This window comes from Grampus griseus (genome assembly GCF_964374135.1).
Source record: "Grampus griseus genome assembly, chromosome: 4".
Lineage (NCBI taxonomy): Eukaryota > Metazoa > Chordata > Mammalia > Artiodactyla > Delphinidae > Grampus > Grampus griseus.
Genome location: NC_138997.1, coordinates 66,866,038 through 66,887,364, shown reverse-complemented (window position 1 = coordinate 66,887,364; position 21,327 = coordinate 66,866,038).

Sequence of the window (21,327 nt, the reverse complement as noted above, 5' to 3'; positions counted from 1 at the left end):
GGGTTATTGTAAGGATCAGTAGAATTAATACTTGAAAAGCCTTTAGGGTATTGCCTGGTATATGGTATTTGCTACCATTCTATTATTACCTGGAAAAATTCCGACTCGTTTTTTCCTGGATTCCCTTCTAAAAACTCTTTTCTGACAGACTTGGACAAAATTAATCATTCTCACCTCTGTGTGACCATCTATTTTTACTTATACCGAGCTCTTTTCCTGCTGCATTTCTTATATGGTTATCTTTCCTGCTACACAATGAGCTTCCTGAAGGCAAGATTATGCTTTACACATCCTGTGTCCCTGCAACAAAATGATGTGCCAAGCACATACTGCACCAATGATTATCATTCCTGGCGGGATCACTGTGAGGGGTCCTCAAAATATGTACACTCTGAGATGAGGATTCAATAGGAAATTTAGATTTTTTTTTAGGAAGTTCATTGTATGGTTTTCATGTTCTGACTACTTGAGATTCTCTCTGGTAGGCACACAATAAACAGGTAAATAAAGAAATGAGTTATACTTTCTCCTTGCCTGCTATTTATAAATGTAAACATTCTTATTTCTCATTCATTCTGAGTGTCTTGTAGAAAAATTTCATTTATTGATGGAAAAGAATAGCTAGACATCATCTGATTTGTGTAATTTTTTATATTTGGATACTATTATGTATCAATTTTCTCTGATAAACTCTAAATAATTACATATAATACCTTTGGATTTATTTAGGAATGTCTCTGGGTATGATTCAACACCTTAACAAAAGAGAATTTAATCAGGCAAAGGAAAACTTCAAATGTATAGGGTAACTGTACCCAAGCTTTGTATATGTTTCTACTCTCAAGAGTTCTTTATTTGAATGTGGTGATTTATGTTTGTCTAATATGTCCACTGGGCAAATTAGTTAAAACACATAAAATGTTCCTTGTTATCTCTAGGTTTCAAAGAGGAGAAGAGTATGTGTAGATAATATGGGAAGAAAACTTCTTTGAGGAAAAAAATATTTAAAAATGAAAATCAAATCAAATCTCTCATTGAAACTATCAAATAGTGTGTTGTAACCATGAATTTGGAGTATTGTTGAAAATAGGAATACATTTTGGTAGACATATTTTGATATTATTAATAGTTTTAGAATTAGTAAATTTTTTATTACATTGAGATCTATATAATCTTTTTGTTTTACTGGCACAATTTCAAATTTTTCGTTGCGGTTTTCCAAAAGTTTTGGAATGGGCACACATATGTACACACACACACACACACACACACACACACACTTTTTTTTCTTAATTACAAACAAGATGAACAGATAATTAGTAAAATGTCATTTTCCCATCAGATTAAATTAAATGAATGTGCACCTGTATAGTGGCCTTGGAACTGAGAGATAAAGTGAACCCATGTGTCTTTCTGTACTCCTAGAACAAGTGTATTTTATCAAAAGACAGATGGCTGTTTAGCAATGTATCACCTGCATAAAGAACATGAGTGGAGCATTAACTCTTTTCTGAACTATATTGAAATCCCCATGTATTTATTATTTCTCATTATTTTTTCATTAACTGAAATTTCCACTTGTCTTTATAATATAATTGGGTATTTAAATGATACACATTGTTTCCTGTTTTGTATTCAAATCTCTTTGGTTATTTTCACTAGCAGATATTTTAAACAATTCCCCACTCCAAATATATTTTTTGAAGAAAATACATACGATAAGGTGTTCTCTCATTTGAAAATCACTTGCTGTGTCATACTTAAATACCAAACAAAATTCATAAACTCACAAAAACATAGTTTCCTAGAAGACTTCTGGGTCATTCAGGTTGATCCTATGGTTCTCTGAAATATTGTTGTAGAACTTTTTCATAAAAGAGTTTTTGAAGGATCTTTTATGACAAATTCCTAGTACACAGTGGGTTTTTGTTTGTTTATTTTTGATCTGTAGCTTTAAAAAATTGTCAGTATGTAAGGAAAGTCACTGAAACTGGGCGGCAAAATAATAGCTATAGCTTTGAGTTTCATTCAAATTTTTTTCAATAATGATATTCTATCCCTCTCTTTTATAAAGCTGAAAACAAGTTTCTTGGAGCTGAAAACTCACTTGGGAGATCCATCTTCTCTTGTGCTCCCAAGGAGGATTCTTTCAAATCTTGATCTAAAAGGAAAATTTAGTTGATGGTTATGAGTATGTAACCCCTGCTCTAAGCCAGAAAGGTACCTGTGTTTACCTTACGGGTTATTACTGATTAAAGACCTAGATCTTGTCCAGTAGAGTTTCAAACAATTTCTGTCCATTAGAAAAAAGTCCCAGATGTTATATTTTTAATTCTCTGCAAGTATTAATCAGTTTTGTGTCTTTCCTAGTTTTCTAGTCCCCCCCTAGTTTTCTAGTTCCCCAAAATACCTAGTTTCTCAAAATGCTGTTTCAACCAGCTTTTTCATTACTGGTTTCCTATTTTACAAATTAAATATATTTTTGATATATATCATTCTGTATTTGAAAAAATGGTTTGAGCATATTATTAATCTTTATACGTCTCATAATGCACTTTTTAATTTATTCCACAGAACAGTTTGATGTGCTTGTGACAGGTAAGCCTGAATGAACTGTCTCCCAGCCAGTGAGGCTACTAAAAGTTGAACTGATCAATCTTTATGGTAAAATTTCATGAGAGAGATTCTCCTTTGAGTATCTTTTCTAGTTGGAAGGTACAATGAGAAGATAAAAGTTCATGCCAGTGATATTCTCAGTGTACTCTGAAAATTCCAAGTGATTAGTGGATAATGGGCTCTTTCACTTATCTTTCTAATGGTTAAGATTATTCATGATCTAGAGTAACATTGTAAAGAATGGACTGTATTATGCTAACTCATACATAAACTTAAAACACAAGTCTTACGCAATTCCAAAAGGTTACTATGTAATTGCATCCATATTTTAAGAGAGCCTACATTTGAATTTTGTTCCTGATAAGAAGTCAAGCAGCGGTAAAGAATTAATTTATATTTCTTCTATATATTATTATTGTTACAAATTAGTGAGCTAGTTTTTGGAAGAAGAATGAAGCAACATGTAATTTTTGTTAAATAATTGGTTTTCTGAAATCATATGGCTGCATAAGGATATATGCTCATTTTCTTCTACGCCTACACATTACTTAGATGTTCTTGGAAGAAAGGTAGATAAATTGGAAACAAAAGTAAAATCCTAAAACAAATTTTCAGTCATTCGGAAAAGAGTAGGATAAAATCCTGAGTTATTTTAACTCTACTGCAGGGACTAATCAACTAGTTTCCAGTGCTTTTTTTTGAAATAGATTTTAAACACAATGTCCTTGTTTTTTCCTTTTATACCATTCCTCATGTTTGAGTTATGCATCATTGGTAGTGATGTAAACCATGGCATCTACATCTGGTCTTTATTACATGCTTTATTGCATACTTGAATGGCATTTTTCAAAGCCTGGAGGTTTTTCATATTTCCTTTAGTGAGATTTATGCAATAGAATTTGTAGAGTCAGAAAAAAAAGAATCAAGAAAAGAGAGTTGATGACTCTATTTAATGTAACCTTAGATTGCCACAGGCTAACTCAGACCTAAGGGAAAAAAATCAAGTACCCAACTTAAATCAATGGCTTTAAATTCTTTTTTTTTTTTTTTTTTTAATACTCTACTGAAGTTCTAATTCCACCAGTCTTCACAAGTGGCTGCTTGTGATGCCGGAATGCCTTCTAACTTCTTTTTCTCTCTATCAAGGGCAACTTATTTAAAGAAATATGCTTATCACAGTTATAGAATGCTTAGAAAACTATTTATTGAATGAAAGGGCAATATAAAAAATCTAAGTAGTCTTTGCACTGTAAGACTCCTTTCAGCAATGGGCAGATGCCCTCCAGTATCTGGGGCAATCAATAAACTAGGATTGTTTCCACTAAGAGTTACATATTTCACAGGCATCAGGGTATAATGTAAAGCACCAGACAGGCATAGATTTTTAATCCCATCTCTGTATGGCTATGGGAATGTTATTTGGCCTACTAGGTTTTAGTTTCCTCTTATATAAAAAGGAATGTGACCTTGGAAGGTTGCTGGTAGATTAGAAATAATGGATACAGAGCACCTGGAACATAGAGTCATTCTATAATTGCTGTTAGTAAAAATTATCCCACCCCAAGTAGAAAGAACTGTCATTTTTTTTTGGTTGCTATTAGATACCCTAATTGATTCATGTTCTTTTGGTCTCACAAGGTAACCTTGTTCTTTCAGCCTTACTTACTTTTCTGTGAGGAGTTTATATCATGTCCTCCCAGGAAATGGGACAAGAGCTGTTTTTCTGTCAAAGCTTTATGCTAAGCTCAGTTGTCTCCTCCACTGACCTTCCCCATTTTTTCTGAACTGTAGTTTTGTATTTCAAATCTGTGACTAATCAAGGTGGAAGGGACTGGAAATACAATGCTGAGTTAGATATGATCCCTGCATCTGGGATCTCCTGTCTTCCATGTTACTAATTCTCATGTTTGTTTTAGAATGCTTCCAGCAGAAAGCCCAGGGACCTAAATGCCAAGAGTATCCTTAGTAGACTGATTTACATAAGCTGTTCATGGTCTCAATTTCATTGCTTCTCGGACTATGAAAATAAAATTTTAAAATAAAATCTCTCTACAATACAATTGATTGTTGAAAACCAGAAAAAAATATACAGTGCCCTCTCCCTCTTCCAATACTTCCATCCTTAAATTGCTGCTGCAAATGAATAATAAACCATTTATTATACAGATTTTAACTGGGAAGCTACTAAAGTTCTAGGGATACAACACTGACTAAAACAAACAGCAGTCCCTCATTGAACACACACATTTGAGCCTTGGCCTTGTGTGGAACATAGGTTGTATAGGCTACCATATGTAGGTGATGGGAATCATTTTTTAAAAAACTTTATTATTTTTCTTCTGCTTTTTTTGAGATATAATTGATATACAGCATTGTATAAGTTTAAAGCGTACAGCATGATTTGACTTACATACATTATGAAATTATTATTGCTGTGAGATTAGTGAATGTCCACCAACTCATATAGATTCAGAATTAAAGAAATATAAAAAAAATGTTCTTTGTGATAAGAACACTGGATTTCCTGTCTTAACAACGTTCATATATAACATACAGCAGTGTTAATTATATTTGTCATGTTGTACAATACTTCCCTAGTACTTATGTATCTTATAATTGGAAGTTTGTAATTTTGACTGCCTTCCTCCAATTCCCCCTCCTTCCCCTGCCTCTGGTAGCCACAAATCTGATCTCTTTTGCTATGAGTTTGTTTGTTTTTGAAGTATATTAGTTCCTGGTGTACACTATAGTGATTCGATATTTCTTTACATTTCAAAATGATCACCAAAATACGTCTAGTTAGGGTATGTCACCATACAAGGATATTGCATAGTTATTGACTATTTTCCCTACACTGTACATTTCATATTCGTGACTCATTTATTTTGCAACTGTAAGTTTGTACCTCTTAATCTCCCTCACCTATTTGTTTTCTCCCCTCACCTGCCACCCCGCCCTCAGGCAACCACCTGTTCATTCTCTGAATCTGTAACTCTATTTCTGTTTAGTTATGTTTGTTCATTTGTTTTCTTAGATTCCATATATAAGATAAATCATTCAGTATCTGTCTTTCTCTGTATGACTTATTTTACTTAGCATAATACTCTCTAGGTCCATCCATGTTGTCTCAAATGCCAAGATTTCATTCTTGTTACAGCTGAGTTATATTCCATTGTATATATGTACCACACCTTCTTTATTCATTCATCTGTTCATTCATCTATTGATGGCACTTAGGTTGTTTTTATATCTGGCTATTTTAAGTAATGCTGCTATGAACACAAGTGTGTTTCAAATTGGTGTTTTCATTTTCTTCTGATAAATACTGGGCATGGAATTGCTATGGTAAGTCTATTCTAAATTTTTTGAGGATCTTCCATACTGTTTTCCATAGTGATTGCACCAGGATACATTCCCACCAATAGCGCATAAGCGTTCCCTTTTCTCCACGTCCTCGCCAACACTTGTTATTTGTTGTCTACTTGAAACTCGTGGTTTTGATTTGCATTTCCCTGATGACTAGTGATGTTGAGCATCTTTTCATGTGTTTATTGGCTCTCTGTATATTTTCTTCAGAAAAATGTCTGTTCAGGTCCTCTGCCCATTTTTAAATTGGGCTGTTTGTTTTTTTGGATGTTGAGTTGTATGAGTTTATTGTATATTTTGGATAGTAACCCTTTATTGGAAATATCGTTTGCAGATATATTCTCCCATTCAGTACGTGGCCTTTTCATTTCATGATAGCTTCCTTTGCTGTGAAAATATTTTGTAGTTTGTTATAGTCCCATTTGTTTATTTTTGCTTCTGTTTCCTTTGCCTGAGGAGACATATCCAAAAGAATATTACTAAGACTGATGTCAGAGAGCTTACTGCCTATATTTTATTCCAGAAGTTTTATGGTTTCAGGCTTTACATTTAATTCTTTACTCCATTATATATTTATTTTTGTGCATGGTATGAGAGAGTAGTCCAGTTTGATTCTTTTGCATGCAGCTGTCCAGTTTTTCCAACACCATTTATTAAAGAGGTTATCTTTTCCCCATTGTACATTCTTTCCTCTTTTGTTGTAGATTTAATTGTCCATATAAGTGTGGATTCAGTTCCAGACTCTCTATTCTTTCCCATTGATCTATGTGTCTGTTTTTGTACCAGTACCATACTGTTTTGATTACAGTAGCTTTATAGTATAGTTTGAAACCAGGGAGCCTGACATCTCCAGCTTTGTTCTTCTTTCTCAAGCTTGTTCTGGTTATTTGGGATTTTTATGTTTCCATACAAATTTTACAATTATTCTAGTTCTGCGAAAAATGCTGTTGGCATTTTAATAGGGATTGCATTGAATCTGTAGCTTGCCTTGGATAGTATGGTCATATTAACAATATTAATTCCTCCAATGCATGAACACAGTATATCTTGCCATGTGTTTGTGTTGTCTTCAGTTTCTTTCATCAGTGTCTTGTAGTTTTCTGAGTATAGGTCTTTAACTCCTTGATTAGATTTATTCCTAGATATTTTATTCTTTTTAATTAGATTGTATTATTTTCTTAACTTCTGATAGCTCATCGTTAGTGTATAGAAATGCAACAGATTTCTATATATTAACATTGTATCCTGCAACTTTACCAAGTTCATTGATGAGTTCAAATAGTTTTTGGTGGTATCTTTAAGATTTTCTATATACAGAAATGTCATTTACAAATAGTTACAGTTTTACTCCTTTCCATCTAATGTGGATTCCTTTTATTTTATTTTTTTTCTTGTCTAATTACTGTGACTAGAACTTCCAATACTATGTTGAATAAAAGTGGCAAAACTGGACATCCTTCTCTTGTTCCTGATATTAGAGAAAGTGCTTTTAGCATTTCACTATTGAGAGTGATACTAGCTGTGGACTGGTCATATATAGTCTTTATGATGTTGAGGTATTTTCCCTCTATATCCACTTCATGGAGAATTTTTATAAATAGATATTGAATATTGCCAAAACCTTTTTTTGCATCTGTTGAGATGATCATAGGATTTTTATTTTTCAATTAGTAAATGTGATTTATTTACAGATATTGAACCATCCTTGCATCCTGGGATAAACCTCAGCTGATCCTGGTGCATAATTCCTTCTATGTATTGTTGAATTCAGTTTGCTAATATTTTGTTAAGGATTTTTGCATCTATGCTTATCAGTGATATTGGCCTATAATTTTCTTTTTTGTAGTGTCTTTGTCCAGTTTTGGTATCAAGGTGATGCTGGTCTCATGGAATTAATTCAGAAGTGTTCCTTCCTCTGCAATTTTCTGGAATAGATTGAGAAGGATAGGTGTTAACAACTCTTTAAATGTTGATAGAATTCAATTGTGAAACTGTCTGGTCCTGGATTTTTGTTTGTTGGGAGTTTTTCTTTTCTTTTTTTTTTTTTTTTAATTACTGATTCAATTTTATTACTGGTGTTGGTCTGTTCATATTTTCTATTTCTTCCTGGTTCAGTCTTTGAGAGATTGTACATTTCTAGGAATTTGTCCATTTCTTCTAGGTTGTCCATTTTATTGATACATAATTGTTCGTAGTAATCTCATAATTCTTTGTATTTCTGTGGTGTCAATCATAACTTATTTTTCATTGGTGATTTTATTGATTTGGGCCCTCTCTCATTTTTTCTTGATGAGTCTGGCTAAAGGTTTACCAATTTTGTTTACCTTTTCAAAGAACCATCCCTTAGTTTCATTGATCTTTTCTATTGCTTTTTAGTCCCTTTTTAAAAAATTTCTGTTCTGATCTTTATGATTTCTTTCCTTCTACTCACTGGGTTTTGTTTGTTCTTCTTTTTCTAGTTCCTTAGTAAGGTTAAGTTGTTTATTTGTGATTTTCTTGTTTCCTGAGGTGGGCTTGTTTCAATAACAACATCTGTCTTAGAACTTTTTTTGCTGCATCCCATAGATTTTGGATTGTTGTTTAATTGTTTTCATTTGTCTCAAGGTATTTTTTAATTTCTTCTTTGATTTAGTCAGTGACCCTTTTCTCATACCCTCACTTTTAGTGTCTTTAGATCTAAAATGAGTCTCTTGTAGACAGCATATAAATGGTCCTTGCTTTTATATCCACTCAGGCACTCTATATCTTTTGACTGAAGCATTTAGTCCAATTACATTTAAAGTAATTATTGATAGGTATAAACTTATTGCCATTTTATTGTTTGGGGTTGATTTTTTAGTTCTTTTTTGTTCCTTTTTTCTTTTTTTGTCTTTTTTCCTTGTGATTTGATGAATATCTTTAGTATTATGTTTGGATTCCTTTGTCTTTTTTGTGTATTATCTATTATACATTTTTTGTTTGTGGTTACCATGAGGTTTATATTTAGCAATTTATGTGTGTGTGTGTGTGTGTGTGTGTGTGTGTATGTAGATGATTATTTTATTTTCAAACACATTTTAAGAACTGTGTATTTTTACTCACCTCCCCCTCACAGTTACTGTTTTTGACATCATATTTTATATGTCTTTCTTTTGTGTATCCCTTAGCTACTTATTGAGGTTATAGATTTTACTACTGTTGTCTTTAGTCTTCCTACTAGCTTCGTACATGGTTGATTTACTACTTTTACTGTATATTTGCCTTTACCAATAAACTTTTTCCTTTTCATGTATCTAGTGGTGGCCTTTTCTTTTTTGCTTAAAGAAGTCCCTTTAACATTTCTTGTAAAGCTGGTTTGGTGAACTCTTTTAGCTTTTTTTGTTTCTAAAACTTTTAATCTCTCCATCAAATTTGAATGAAATTCTTGCTGAATAGAATATTCTTGGTTGTAGGGTTTTCCCTTTCATCACTTTAAATATATAATTCCACTCCTTCTGGCCTGCAGGGTTGCTGTAGAAAATTCAGCTTATAGACTTATGGGAGTTCCCTTGTAGGTAACTTTTTTGCTTTTCCCTTTCTGCTGTTAATATTCTCTCTTTATTTATTTTTTTTAATTAATTAATTTATTTTTGGCTGCATTGGGTCTTCATTGTGGTGCATGGTGGCTTCTCTTGTGAAACACGGGCTCTAGGCATGCAGGCTTCAGTTGTGGCACATGGGCTCAGTAATTGTGGCACATGGGCTTGGTTGCTCCTTGGCATGTGGGATCTTCCTGGACCTGGGTTCGAACCCATGTCCCCTACATTGGCAGGCGGATTCTTAACCACTGATTTGATGAATATTAAATTCATCAAAGGGGAATTTGAGAGCAGGGAAGTCCCTCTCTCTTTATTTTTAATTTTTGCCATTTTAATTACAGTGTGTCTTGATGTGGTCCTCTTTGGGCTGATCTTGTTTGTATCTCTGTGCTTACCGGACTTGGATATTTGTTTCCTTTCCCAGGTTAAGGAAGTTTTCAGATATTATATCTTTAAATATGTTCTCTGCACCTTTCTCTCTCTCTTCTCCTTCTAGGACCCCTATAATATGAATGTTAGTATGCTGGATCTTTCCTCAGAGGTCTTTTAAACTGTCCTTATTTTTATTCTTTTTGCTTTTTTCTGTTCAGCTTCAGTGATTTCCACTGTTCTGGCTTCCAGATCTCTGATCCATTTCTCTACATCATCTAATCTACATAATCTTATCATATTCTTCTTATATATTTGGTTCTTCTTTATATTTATAACTCTTTGTTAAAACTTCTAATTTTTCACTCTTTTCATCCATTCTTCTCCTGAGTTCTTTGAAGCATCTTTATGATCATTACCTTCAACTCTTTATCAGGTAGACTGCTTATCTCTACTTCATTTTTTTTTAATTATAAATTTATTTATTTTTGGCTGCATTGGGGCTTCATTGCTGAATGCGGGCTTTCTCTTTAGTTGCAGTGAGAGGGGGCTACTCTTCATTGTGGTGTGTGGGCTTCTCATTGCAGTGGCTTCTCTTGTTGTGGAGCACAGGCTCTAGGCACACGGGCTTCAGTAGTTGTGGCTCATGGGCTCAGTAGTTGTGGCTTGTGGGCTCTAGAGTGCAGGCTCAGTAGTTGTGACGCACAGGCTTTGTTGCTCTGTGGCATATGGGATCTTTCTGGGCCGGGGCTCGAACCTGTGTCCCCTGCATTGGCAGGCAGATTCTTAACCACTGTGCTACCAGGGAAGTCCCTCTACTTCATTCTTCATCTTGGGTTCTATCGTATTCCTTCATTTGGAACGTATTCTTCTGTCGCCTCAATTTGCCTAATTTGCTGCTTTTATTTCTATGTTTGGTGAGCTGGTTAAGTTTCTCAACCTTGGAGAAGTGACCTTTTGTAGGAGATGTCCTGTGTGTCCCAGCAGGGCACTCCTCTCTGACACCAGAGCTATATGTTCTAGGTGTGTCCCATATGTGCGCTGCATGGGTCCTTCTGTTGTAGCAAGCTGACTACTATGGGTGGTCTGATAGGCATGGCTGACCCCCAGTCTGGTTGATTGCCAGGCTCTGACTCGTGTGGAGACTGCCGGTCACAGATGGGTTGGGTCAGGTCATGAAGCAGTTGGCTGCAGATCCTTGGGGGTTCCCAGGGCTAGTGCTGGCCTGCTGGTGGGTGTAGCCAGGTTCCAGAGTGGGTAGTGCAGGGCTGGGGACCCTGGATCTATATCAGCCTGCTAGTGGGTGGGACTGGTTCCTGACATGGCTAGCTGCTGAGTCTGGGGAGTCCCAAAGCTGATGTCAGTCTGCTGGTGAGTGGGACTGGATCCTGGGGCAGCCGGCTGAGGTGTCCAAGGTGTCTCAAAACAAGTGGCAGCCTGCTGGTGGGTGGGGCTGGGGCACAGGGTGTCCCAGAGCTAGTCCCGGGCCAGTTGTGAATGGATCTAGGTCCCAGGGTTTCTGGCTGCAGGGTCCTGGGGTTTCCAAAGTTGGTGTTGGCCTACTGGTGGGTTGGGCAGATCCTGGGGCTGCTGGCTGAAAGACTCAAGGTGTCTCAGAGCTGGTGTTGGTCAGCTGGTGGGTGGGACTGGGTCCCGGGTGTCCTGGGGCTGGTGCCATTCTGCTGGTGGGAGGGCTATTTCCTCACATGACAGACTGAGGGACTGTGATGGTCTCAGGGCTAGTGCCTGCCCACTGGTAGGTATAGCCAGGGTATTGCTGCTGGCTGCAGGGCCCTGGGGTTCCTGAAGTTAGTGTCATCTTGCTGGTGGGTGGGAGTGGGTCCCAACATCTGACTGTGTGGTCCCTGGGCGGTTCGAGGACTATTGCTGGTGCTCTGGTATGCAGGGCTTGGTCCTAGGGCTTTATGGTGGACAGGACCATGTCCCAAAATGTCTGTGGGCTCAGAGGGTCTTAGGGCAGTTGGCCTGCTGTTAGGTAGAGATGTGTCCCTGCCCAGTTAGCTGCTTGGCCTGAGGCATCCCAATACTGGTGCCAACAGGCTGGTGGGCAGGGCTGGGTCCCATCACTAATAAGCTAGAGGGAAGATTCCAAAATGGTGCTTGTCAGCACCAGCGTCCTTGCGGTAGAATAAGCTCGCAAAGATGGATGCTGCCAGTGTCTATATCCCTATGGTGAGCTCCAGTTTCATCCTGCCTCTACAGGAGGCTCTCCGAGATCAGCAGGTGGGTCTCACCCAGGCTCCTTTTAAACTACTGTTTCTGCTCTGGGTCCAGAGTGTGTGAGATTTTGTGTGTACCCTTTAGCAGTAGAATCTCTATTTCCCATAGCCCTCTGCGTCTCCTGAGAGTAAGCTCCACTGGCCTTCATAACATGTTCTGAGATCTCATCTTCCTGGTGCAGGACCCCTGGGCTAGAGAGCTTGATGTAGGGCTGACATCTCTTGCTCCTTAGGGAGACTCTCTGAAATTGTCATTATCCTCCCATTTGTGGGTCACCCACCCAGGTATATGGGTCTTGAGTATACCGCAACTTCAGCACTCTTACCTGTCTCATTGTGGTTCCTTCTTTATATCTTTAGTAGTAGAAGATCTTTTCTGCTAGTCTTCTGCCTTTTTCATCAATAGTTGCTCTGTAAATAGTTATAATTTTAGAGTGCCTGTGGGAGGAGGTGAGCTCGGGATCTTCCTACTCTGCCATCTTGGCCACTCTAGGAATCTTTTTTTTTTTTTTTTTAAGTGCATTTCTTTCTCTGTTCTGCTATTGGTTTCTTTGGAAAGCATCAATTATCTGCTAACTGGGCACCATTGCAGGTTCTATAACCATTCATCAGAAATTTAAGATCCCTTTCTTAAGGCACAGGCAAGACCCAAAGTCCTGTTTAGCCAGAATAATCACCTCAGGTTAGAATTTTATCCAGGACATTTATTATTCTTTTATTTTTGAGCTAGAAAGCTGTACTGAAGCACATTGTGACAAAGGGAGAGTGTGGGTTTTTAATTTGTTCCTGGGAATAAAATATCAGTTTCTTTTCTTTTCTGCCTGAAGCTATTTGCTTGCTTCACTTAATAATTAACCCCTCAGAAGAACCAAAACGCAAAAACAAAAACAAGAACTTTTCAAGGGTAAAACTATAAGTTGTTTTCTCGGACATTAATAATTTGGTCAGCAGAAGCTGAATTAACTATAAAGTTATAGCTATAAAAGCTGTTTTACATAGTGGAAAGAGAGAGCTCAAGAATGACCTAGACATTTGTTAAAATCTTTACTTCACCACCTGGCTACTATGCAGTCTCGGGTAAGTTTCTTATGTGTAGTAAGCTGAAATTTCCACACCTGTAAGATAAAAATAATATTACCTATCATATAGATATTTGGGGGGAAAATGAATACCGTAAGTACAATACTGTGACTAGAACATGGTAAGTAGTCAGTAGGTAGTAATTGTTCTCATTGTTATTATCTTTCATAAATTCACAGGAATTAGAGAATTAATCTTTTTAAAAACTATTTAAAATGTGAGTACTATCGTAGAAATTTAGAAGAAAAGGTAGCGTTTTTACTTGAGCTGAACTATTGGATCGGGAATAGACGGTAAAGATTTCTCTATTTACTAGAATTTTCCTCTCTCCCAACCTGACAGAGAATGTTGAGGAAATCTTTGTTGAAAATTTGTATTACAGATATCTCCACTTTTAGATAATAATAACTTATAGATAAAATAACATTCAAATTCATAAAACCAGTATTTTACTAACCATTATTCATGTGTCAAAAATTGGTTTAGATGAGAAAAAGTTAGATATATAAAATTAAGAAAAACAATATTCTCAAAACTTTGCTTTCTCATGGATAAATTCTTTCACTCATTTGCAAAATGCCATAAATTGTTTAAAATGCTAGATATACACATTTATATAAAATTTAATTTTTTGTCTATTACTGTGTAAGAATAAAGTAATATAGAATAAAATCTTTATTTGAAGGTAAAATAATATAGAGTTTTACCCTTAAAAAATGGGATGTCTTGAGACCTACATATCTTTATTTTATACTCTACAAAGTCAGCTTGAAAGCATCTAGTCCAGACTTTGTTTTCAGAAAACAAAATGACTTTTTAAAATATAATACATGACAGATGGATGAAAACATATACACACATGCATGTTGAGTGTTCTTTCACACTGATTCCTCAGTGAAAGGAGAGTCTAATGAGAGTTCCTATGAATGGTGACCAGGAGGTGACACAGAAAAACTGTATGCTCACCTTTCTTCCTTAATTTTACTTTGTTAAGACTTGACATTGTTCGTGTAAGACAAGCTTGCTTTGTTCCCTAACATTGTACTTCTTCCACCATCATTTAGTGTTTCAACTCATTTATAAACTCATGAAGATGAGATGAAATACAATACATTTTTCCTAATGGAATCTTAATCTTTTTCTCATTCAGTAGAAAACTGAAATTTAAGTTACCATTACCTTTGGGCAACTGTGAGATATACACTAAGTCTCTGGAGTTTAAAATATCGTGTTGGGTTTCTATCTTTGAAAATATTAACAACTGTAAATACTAAAGCTGGAGGGTTAAAAATGTTTCATTAAAATTCTTGTGGAAGTAAGGTGCTGTGGTCAGAAGAATCTCTCTTCTCTTGACTCAAATCCAGCCTAAGAACTTGTGGAATCCAGGTGTGGGAAAGCTGTATGCCTAGCTGGACCAGCATGCCAACACAAGTACCAAAGAAACTGCCCCGTAACAACTTCATGAAATCGATATTGCCCCAGTTTTGCTGCTGTGGAATTTGATGCTTAAAAAGTTATGGCAAATTAAGAAGGTCACACAGCTGATAAGTGGTGAAAAAGACTCTCCTTGACTAAACTTTATTCAGCTCCTCCAAGCCCTCTTCTCAACCAGACCAAACTGTGGCCCCAGTCCTGCTAGGCCTGCATAGTCCAATTTTAGTGAGAACCCTGTTAAGCCAGTTTAGAGAGAATCCTCTATCCTCTATATCTGATCAAATTCCTCATGCCCCACATTGGCCTGCCTTCAGCAAAAATCCCAAGTCACTTTAGCAAGAATTCCCCTTACTCTTAATGTCTCCTCTTAGAAATTTTCCATCCACCAACAGCCACCACCAACCTGCTCCTCTACTGTGTTCCCTTTTCCTTATTGTATTCAGGGTAGAGCTCAGTCTCTCTCCTCTATTGCTATAGTCTTGACACCTATCACAATAGTCTGGAATAAAGTTTGCCTTACCATTTTAACAAGTGTAGAATAATTTTTTTCTTTAACAGAGACAAAACCAAGAATGGAATCAAGTCAGCTGAACTCAAAATCCTGGTTCTTTTCCTTAAATTGCTCAACATTTTCCTTTTCCTTAATAGCTCAACATTTGATATTTTTATTCTCTAACATTAAATTTCTGTTCTCTTAACTAGGCATATTAAAATAGTTTTTTAAAAAGCAGTAGACAGTTCTATTTTTGGATAGCAATGAGCGTGACACCTAAAATTTTTCAAAATCACTTTTTTATGTCACAGAAGTATTTATAATACGGTTTATTTCCTTTTTAAAAAATCTCTGCAGGCCATATGGTCTGTGGGCCAGTGCCTTCTCTGAACCATCCAATGAACTTGGTCAAACATACTTAGTTTAACAGGAAGAGAATTAGCAGATTTTCTTTTTCCATTGTAGAGTCTTTTTTTTTTTTTTTTTGGTAATTTTATTGAAGTATAGTTGATTTAAAATGTTGTGTTAGTTTCAGGTGTACAGCAAAGTGATTCAGTTATACTTCTTATACATATATTCATTCTTTTTTAGAATCTTTTCTCATATAGGTTATCATTGAGTAGTTTTAATGACTTTCCCTGCTGTCATAATTATAAATATTAGTTAATGTTGCATTGAGTTGGTGTGTGATATATGTGATTTAAAAAATGGGTATGTAAAGTAAGTTTCCAAAGAATAGTGGTTTTCATTTAATACCTTCATTCATTCATTATGTGGTAATATTTGTTATTATTACTATTGCTGAGAGAAAAATGTAACAAAAAATCTTATTAGAAAATCCCTTTTTTGTGGTAGCTATGATGTGTCTCATCACAACTAAGTTTAAACAATTAGAGGTGATTTTCAAAATCTGTAGTCCTATATTTTGGCTGTTTTAAAAATAGAGTTTGTCACTACTTATCACGTGTATTTTTTAATTAGACAAGATAGTGTTTATTTTTCTTCATAGTTGACACTTTCCTTCTACTTCATCAAAAGCTTTCATTTTCCTAACTTTAATGCTTTATTGCTGCCTGCTGCCCTTAAAGAGATCATGTTTTCCATTGCCTATAAAAGATCATGCTTAAATTGTGTTCTTTGCTACATCACACAAACAATAGTTTTAATAGTTTTCCTTATTAACTGTACTTTGCCTACTTTAAGAAAAAAGTCAGATAAACAAACATCTTCAAGCACAAATGTTTTATTTATCCTGATTTTATTACTCAACATTTATAATCCCTTGAATAAAAACAATTACTAGTGACTTAGGCAATACTTGAAGATCATATCATTTTCACAACCACTGTATGTGATAATTATTATAATGCCCAAATTTTAATCTGAAGGGTTTAATTTACTTCTCTGAATTCCCACAAACTGTAAGTAATTAATCTTGGACTTGAAACTTGGTCTTTTAAAAATTCAAAGCATTTTACATTTGATCTTCACAAATGTACAATTGAGCAGTAAATATTTATTGTTGATGCTTAATTAAAGTTGTCTGTATCCATTAATCTATTTCTCTATGCTTCAGAAATGTGCTTACCATGCCTTGAAGAATATTGAAAGTAAAGCTTGGGTGTTTCAATAGAAAATCTTAAAGATATCTGGGTTTTATTTAACGGGACCTATTTCATTACAGAAAAAAAATATTCTAATGTATACTTATGCAGCATCAAAAAGAGCATATCTGACATCAAAAATTTTTGGCTCAGGTTTATTCTGTTAAAGTGTGTCATTCACTTTAATTATCTTGAATACTTGCCCTCTTCTGTTTAATAATGTTGATATATATATATATATATATATATATACACATACATACATACTTAGAGAATGAACTTATGGTTACCAGGGGGAAGGATAACAGGGAGGGATAGGTTGGGAGTTTGTGATTGATGTGTACACACTGCTATATTTAAAACAGGTAGCTAACAAGGACCTACTGTAAAAAAAAATAATTAAAAAAAAAAAGACTTTTCCTGACCCCTTCCTCTCCTGGAACTATCTCACTAGCCCATCTTATTGTCTAAGGAAATAAAAACATTTATATGTGTGTGTGTGTGTGTGTGTGTGTGTGTGTGTGTGTGTATATACTGCAGCTTTATATATATATATAAATATATATATATACTGCAGCTTTATATATATATATACATATATATATATATATATATATATATATATATAAATACTGCAGCTTTAAAACCATTCTCAGAAACACTAGGTTTACATATATGTACTTGGCCTGCTAATGTATGAAATGTATTCAGCCCACCCCTATGTATCAATAGCTCCCCTTAATCTGTACCTCCTGCTGTTCCTTGTTCTAAGAAGCTAAGACAACACTAACATTTGTCTGCGACAATTATGCTTAGAATTTACAAAAGCATGCTGATGCAAGCCAAACAAGTAGTTTGTGGATTTAGAAGTGGCTTGAATTTCTTTTGGGCTTGCTACTTTATTCTTGTTAGTCCCCTGCCCGACTGCCATCAAGCTCAGTTCGATGCCATTTAAGCCTTTAGCATACAGACTGTATTTGTCATCACAGCTGATAAAGACAGAATTTATATGATTATACCGATTTTTGCAACTTTACTACTGAATTCAATTTGAAGTCAAATATATTTTATAATTTAAAATATGTAAAAGAATATGGCCTCAAAATACATAGTACTTAGTATTGTCCACTTTGAATGATACTGAGCTGTCTTCCACTGAATAAGAGTTGATATTAGTACTACAAAACTTTATAAGGCATTTACTACAAACTGGAAAAAGATTCTATTCAGCACTGAATTTAGGGCTGAAATCTCCATTTCAGTGTGGAGGCAGTGTTACCTCTGTTTAATGATCTTATTTTAAGTATTGATAAAATCATCCTCAGGTTTTAAAAGTTAATGTTCCTGAAAATACTCAAAGCAGATTTCATCAGAAAATATTTCTTCTTATTCACAGTTGTATGTATGCCATATAGTACTTTTTTAAATAAATGAGGGAGATGCCTCATTACAAGAATGTACCACGTAGATTAGACTGCCTATATAATGCAAACACTGATATATTAATGACTACTCAAGCAACTGGTTTCTTTTTTTCTTTAACATCTTTATTGTAGTAAAGTTGCTTTACAACGGTGTGTTAGTTTCTGCTTTAAAACAAATTGAATCAGCTATACACATACATATATCACCATATCTCCTCCCTCTTGTGTCTCCCTCACACTCTCCCTATCACACCCCGCTAGGTGGTCACAAAGCACTGAGCTGATCTCCCTGTGCTATGAGGCTGCTTCCCACTAGCTATCTATTTTATATTTGGTAGTATATATAAGTCCATGCCACTCTCTCACTTCCTCCCAGCTAACCCTTCCCCCTCCCTGTGTCCTCAAGTCCATTCTCCACGTCTGCATCTTTACTCCTGTCCTTCCTCTAGGTTCTTCATAACCATATTAATATTTTTTTAGATTCTATATATATATATATATATATATGTTAGCATATGGTATTTGTTTTGCTCTTTCTGACATACTTCACTCTGTATGACAGACTCTAGGTCGATCCACCTCACTACAAATAACTCAATTTCATTTCTTTTTATGGCTGAGTAATATTCCATTGTATATATGTGCCACATCTTCTTTATCCATGCATCTGTCGATGGACACTTAGGTTGTTTCCCTGTCCTGGCTATTGTAAATAGTGCTGCAGTGAACATTGTGATACATGACCCTTTTTGAATTATGGTTTCCTCAGGGTATATACCCAGTAGTGGGATTGCTGGGTCATATGGTAGTTCTACTTTTAGTTTTTTAAGGAACCTCCATACTGTTCTCCATAGTGACTGTATCAATTTACATTCCCACCAACAGTGCAAGAGGGTATGCTTTTCTCCACACACTCTCCAGCTTTTATTGTTTGTACATTTGTTATGATGGTCATTCTGACTGGTGTGAGATGATACCTCATTGTAGTTTTGATTTGATTTCTCTAGTGATTAGTGATGTTGAGCATTCTTTCATGTGCTTGTTGGCAATCTGTATATCTTCTTTGGAGAAGTGACTATTTAGGTCTTCTGCCCATTTTTGGATTGAGCTGTTTGTTTTTTGATATTGAGCTGCATGAGCTGCTTGTAAATTTTGGAGATTAATCCTTTGTCAGTTGCTTCATTTGAAAATATTTTCTCCCATTCTGAGGGTTGTCTTTTTGTCTTGTTTATGGTTTCCTTTGCTGTGCAAAAGCTTTTAAGTTGCGTTAGGTCCCATTTGTTTATTTTTGTTTTTATTTCCTTTTCTCTAGGAGGTGGGTCAAAAAGGATCTTGCTGTGGTTTATGTCATAGAGTGTTCTGCCTATGTTTTCCTCTAAGAGTTTTATAGTGTCTGGCCTTACATTTAGGTCTTTAATCTATTTTTGTGTATGGTGTTAAAGAGTGTTCTAATTGCCTTCTTTAACATGTAGCTGTACAGTTTTCCCAACACCACTTGCTGAAGAGGCTGTCTTTTCGCCATTGTATATTCTTGACTCCTTTATCAAAAATAAGTTGACCGTATGTGCGTGGGTTTACTTCTGGCCTTTCTATCCTGTTGCATTGATCTATATTTCTGTTCTTGTGGCAGTACCATACTGTCTTGATTACTGTAGCTTTGTAGTATAGTCTGAGGTCTGGAGGTCTGATTCCTCCAGCTCCGTTTCTCTTTCTCAAGATTGCTTGGGCTATTCAGGGTCTTTTGTGTTTCCATACAAATTGTGAAATTTTTTGTTCCAGTTCTGTGAAAAATGCCATTGGTCCTTTGATAAGGATTGCTTTGAATCTGTACATTGCTTTGGGTAGAATAGTCACTTTCACAGTGTTGATTCTTCCAATCCAAGAACATGGTATATCTCTCCATCTGTTTGTATTTCTTTAATTTCTTTCATTAGTGTCTTACAGTTTTCTGCATACAGGTCTTTTGTCTCCTTAGGTAGGTTTATTCCAGGGTATTTTTTTCTTTTTCTTGCAATGGTAAATGATAGTGTTTCTTTAATTTCTCTTTCAGCTTTTTCACCATTAGTATATAGGAATGCAAGAGATTTCTGTGCATTAATTTTGTATCCTGCCACTTTACGAAATTCATTGATTACCTCTAGTAGTTTTCTGGTAGGGTCTTTAGGATTCCCTATGTATAGTATCATGTCATCTGCAAACAGTGACAGCTTTACTTCTTCTTTTCCTATTTAGATACCTTTTGTTTCTTTTTCTTCTCTGATTGCTATGGCTAAAACTTCCAAAACTATGTTGAATAATAGTGGTGAGAGTGGGGAACCTTGTCTTCTTCCTAATCTTAATGGAAATGGTTTCAGTTTTTCACCATTGCGAATGATGTTGGCTGTGGTTTTGTCATATATGGTCTCTATTATGTTGAGGTAAGTTCCCTCTATGCCTACTTTCTGGATGGTTTTTATCATAAGTGGTGTTGAATTTTGTCAGAAGCTTTTTCTGCATCTATTGAGATGATCATATGGTTTTTCTCCTTCAATTTGTTAATATGGTGTATCACATTGATTGATTTGCCTATATTGAAGAATCCTTGCATTTCTGGGATAAACCCCACTTGATCATGGTGTATGATCCTTTTAATGTGCTGTTGGATTCTGTTTGCTAGAATTTTGTTGAGGATTTTTGCATCTATGGTCATCAGTGATATTGGCCTGTAGTTTTCTTTCTTTGTGACATCTTTGTCTGGTTTTGGTATCAGGGTGATGGTGACCTCGTAGAATGAGTTTGTGAATGTTCCTCCTTCTGCTATATTTTGAAAGAGTTTCAGGAGGATAGGTGTTACCCCTCTCTAATTGTTTTATAGAATTTGGCTGTGAAGCCATCTGGTCCGGGGCTTTGGTTTGTTGGAAGATTTTTAATCACAGTCTCAATTTCAGTATTTTGATTGGTCTGTTTATATTTTCTATTTCTTCCTGGTTCAGTCTCAGAAGGTTGTGCTTTTCTAAGAATGTGTCCATTTCTTCCAGGTTGTCCATTTTATTGGCATAGAGTTGCTTGTAGTAATCTCTCATGATCCTTTGTATTTCTGCAGTGTCAGTTGTTACTTCTCCTTTTTCATTTCTAATTCTATTAATTTGATTCTTCTCCCTTTTT